Below are 4,431 nucleotides of genomic sequence, written 5' to 3' on the forward strand. Positions count from 1 at the left end.
AGTACGTGTTCGCCTGATGAAATCCTGCTGACAGCACGAGGGCTGTTTCAACAAGATGGCAGCTTGGAAAGGTGGGTGCCAGTCCTACCCAGCAAGCGTGTTAAAAGGAGAAGTGCTTACCTAACAGGACCTATGAGTCAGATGTGTCCCTCTCCCTCTAGAGACGGCACTGCCCCGAGCTGGCAGCCTCCCCTCCTGCTCCGGAGCCTGGGAAAGCCAACTGCCCTGGACCAGCCCTGGTAGGAGCAGACGCCACACCTGGGGGCCTCTCTGCAGGAAGGAAACTGAGTGGCAGCTCTTGTGTTTGAAGCTGAAGCACTTCCCACACTGCGCTCAGCTTTCCATCATCGGTACCGCCACACTCCAGCTATCAGGCAAAGCCAGACTAGGTGCTAGGGATTTACCACGCTCCTCCTGATACGAGCTGAAGCAACGAGCTGCTTATTCTCTCTCCATCTGAAAGAAAAGCGGTGTTATTTCTCGAGCTGGACGGCAAGGAGCCGGGAACTGAGTGGGCAGCCAGACTGAGCTGTGCTATCTAGTGGAGATAAAACGGTCCCTTTTAATACTTGTTTTGAATCTATGTGCAACACACCGCAGCCATTTGCCTGGGCCCGCTCGCAGCAGCAGGTTAGCCAAGCAGGCAGAGACACAGCTGATGCTGCAGACCCAGAGAGGAGAGGAGATGAGCCCTGGCCTGGCTCTGCCATGCTCTGCCCATGCCTCCGCACCACCTGCGCCTCTTTCACAAGCTCTTGCAGCAGAGCTGTTAAAACGCTTCAGCCAGCCCCCAGCACCATCGCTGGCCTGGCCCAGCAGCACCTCCAAACACTCCTCTGCACTTGGACAAAGTGCTTCAGAAAACCTTTTTCTTGGGGAAAAAAAAAAAACCAAACACGCAGGATCCCCAGCAACCATCCCACTCGGGGCACAGCTCCACAGACTGTCACAGCCCTGGCAGCTGGGCATGAGAGAATTTTAAGGCTTCAGCTGCTTTGTGTTCACCTAACATCATCCACAGGAGGTTTAGCGGAATTGAGGCTTTTCCCACAGAGGCTGCTGGGGCTCAGCTGCAGGTGGCAGGCCCCAGGATGACAAGGCAAGCCACACAGAGCCGGCCCTGCCGAGGACATCCCCCCCCTTTGCTGTCACCCCAGGCATGCTGACATGCAAGGTAGGAGCAGACAGAGCTGCCGCAGCAGTATGGGTACCATCTCCACATGGTACCCCCATGCAGCCAGGATGCTCATGGCTGTTCCATGGCACCAGGGTGAGGACCTAGCTGGGTGGAGGGGAGCAGGGTGCAGATGGGACCATGCTCTGGACTGGGCCAATGCTTTGGAACCCACTCCAGAGCAGATGTGCAGGTCTCCAAACCAGGGCAACACCCTGAAGATGCCAGCAGTCAGCTCCAGGGCAGCTGGAGAGCTGTTAAGTGAGCTGATGAGGAGCTGGTTCAGCCTTTAGCTCCCATAATGCTGGCAAAGAGGCTCAGATCAGGACTTCAGCCCCAGCTCTCGATTATCACAGCAAGAATAAAAGCAGCCATAGACCCGCGTAAGAGGCTGCCCTGCTCTTTTAGAAACAGGATTTGAGCACAAGCACTTCTTTCCTGGAAAGCCTTCCCTGGGGTTTGGGATTCCTTCCCATCCCACAAAGCTCCCCTCGCAACACTGATCCTAAGTACCCCACATTCCCTCAGGACCAGGGCTCAGCCACATTAACAAGCATCAGCAGCTGGCAAGCTATTTAGAGGAGCAGGATTGTTCCCAGCACCACTTTCCTCCCCTATTCCCTGCCAGAGGCACAGCCTGCCAGCACTGGAGGTGACAGCCCTGCTGCAGCCCACATGCTAGAACCTTGCAACCTTGCCACCGTGTTCCACACAAGCCACCATGCTCCACACAAGCCTCCATGTCATGCCTAGTAAGAATCAAGCGTGCAAATAGCGTCTGTGCCCTGCTTGCTCCAGTATCTTTGTATTTAAACTTCTTCCTAGAGGTTACATGGAAAAACGGGGTGTTTGACAGGCAGCATGGGCCAAAGGGATGCTGCAGCTCTGGGACTCTCCGTGTTGGGCACAGAGCTGCAGCACAGGGCTGCTGTGGCAATGGCGCTCCTTTGGACAGCCAAATGTAATGCTCGGGTAAGAAACGTGTCACCTCCTGCAGCCCCCAGCCCCCAGGCTCAGGCAAGGAGCCCTGTGGAGGAGGGTCACCAGGACGTGCTGCACGCCTGGCTGGAGTGAGGTGGGCTGCTGTGAGCCGGGGCTCACCATGTCCCAAGCACGGGCTGTTCGCCCTTCACGCCAGGTCCCTCGCTGCTACCCTGGCTACAGAGCTCCATCAGGGACAGCTGTTCCCGGCTCCAGGATGGAGGGGGGCGAAGGGCAGACCCTTCTGCTGCCTTCACTGTGTTTACCAGTCACCCAGCAACCCTGCCGAGGGGAGTGGGCACCTGCTTTGCTTTCACAGCCTGCCCGGCTGCTGAACCTCAGAACAGCAAGGCAGGGGAGAAGGCGAGAGGACCAGAACCAGGCTTCCCATTGCCAGCAGACAGGGACAGGGACTGGGCAGCTTTCCCGGGGCTTCCCGAGCGGACACACACACCAGAGTCTTCTAGGAAAGAGGAGCAGGCAGCTGCCTGCACGATCTTGGCACAGGGACCACTTCTGTTAGAGCAACTGCTTCCTCTCCCTGCTCCCTGCCCTGTGAAGGGCCATAAATACATTTAAACACACCCTGCACGGTGCGCGTCCCACAGGCGTCCAGGTGTCCCTTGTCACCCATGTTCAACTGCTTCCTTGGAAAAGCCAGCCCAGGAAGTGTTGCCCAGCCGCAACTGAGCCAGTCGCATCCAGTACTGTGATCCCACCTCCTCGCAGCCACTGAAGGGATCGCGCCCACACAGGCACCCCTGCCTCCAGCTGGGTTTTGGGAGACACAGGACTGGGGTTGGGAGTAGTGGGCTGACAAACTCCAACAGTCTTTCACCAGGAAAGGCTGAGCGCAGCCCAGATGGGACCCTGTGAGCTGTTTGCACGTCGGGAAGCAAAAACAAGCCATTTCCAATCAGCATCGAGTTCCCAAGGCCCTGCTTTGCCTCCTGGGAACACGCTACCAGGCTCTGGTAGAGCCTGCTGGCACACTAGCCAGCCCTGGCCGGCAGCGGGCAGAGTGCAGCTCCGTGCCCAGCTCACATCCCACCTGCACGGTCCCGCGGCCGGGAGCCCCCTGCCAGCAGGTACGGGCAAGGTCAAGAGGTGCAATGTAAAAAGCTGTCACCAAGCAGTGACTTATGCCCGTCATCAGTTTATGGGATTTGTTAACAGCTTCAGGCGAACCAGCCAGAAACTCGCTACGACCACATCAGCTCAGCTTTCACACCTTCCCACGCCGGGGGAGCAACACCAACAGGGTGCATTGATGCTCCTCGGTTACCCAGACACCAGCAGTGCAGCAGGGCCATGGCAGCACGAGCCCATCTAATAAAAGGCATCAATTAATTCTTTCCAGGCAGCACAGGGCAAGAGTGGCCACAGGTGGGGTCCTCACCTTTCCCCCCTCAGAAGAAAGGGGTCTCAGGAAGGAAGGGAGCCCTTCCAGGATATGACTCAGCAGGAGTTTCTGGCCATACCTGCTGTTCAAACAGGGCCATGCAGCAGGAGTTACTGAGGTCTGACTCATGTCATAGGAGTGCCGGCCCTGAAGGAATACGGACACACGCTGCACTGTGCAAACACTCCTGATGCTGTTCGCAGGCTTCGCCCCACCAGGTAACCCTGACCCAGACACGCCTGCTGCAAACAGTCCTGGAACACCAGCTGCTGCCACACCAGCAGCCGTGAAGAGGAACAAGATCAGCACAAGTCAGAGCTGTGCCAGGGGAAGCCTTCGGCACACAAAAACAAATCTATTTGCTCCCGAAGTGATTTTTCTCTGCTTGAAGGATTCACACCAGTTTCTGGCTTTCCCTCTCTGCTCGACTGCCCCTGCCTGCACACCACGGCCAGCAAACGCTTCTTTGCTCCTCTCTGCCCGACCTGGGCAAAGCCCTACAACAGCTGCCAACAGATGGAGATCTGGCAAATCGTGTCAGCAGAGGCCAGCCAGGCTGGTCCAGCTGCAGGCCAGCAATGACGAATTGCTTTTGAATACCAGAGCAAGCTGCAAGCCCCAAGCTGGTCCTAGGGTCAGCCAGCTGTATCTACCTGGGGACGGAAGGACTTGCCAAACATCACTCCTTGTAGTTACACAGAGATGGGCTCAAGGATCTTTAAAATTACTCATGCTGCTGAGAAGCGCAGTTACCAGTTGGTGTACAAAAATGAAAGAAGCATGTGCAGCAGCAAGAGCGACGCAGACAGACATCAGGGTGAGCTACGCCAAGGAGACCAGCCTTAGAGCCTGGTGTTCTCACCTAAACACATCT

The sequence above is a fragment of the Tauraco erythrolophus genome, chromosome 16, assembly GCF_009769465.1.
Source record: "Tauraco erythrolophus isolate bTauEry1 chromosome 16, bTauEry1.pri, whole genome shotgun sequence".
NCBI lineage: Eukaryota > Metazoa > Chordata > Aves > Musophagiformes > Musophagidae > Tauraco > Tauraco erythrolophus.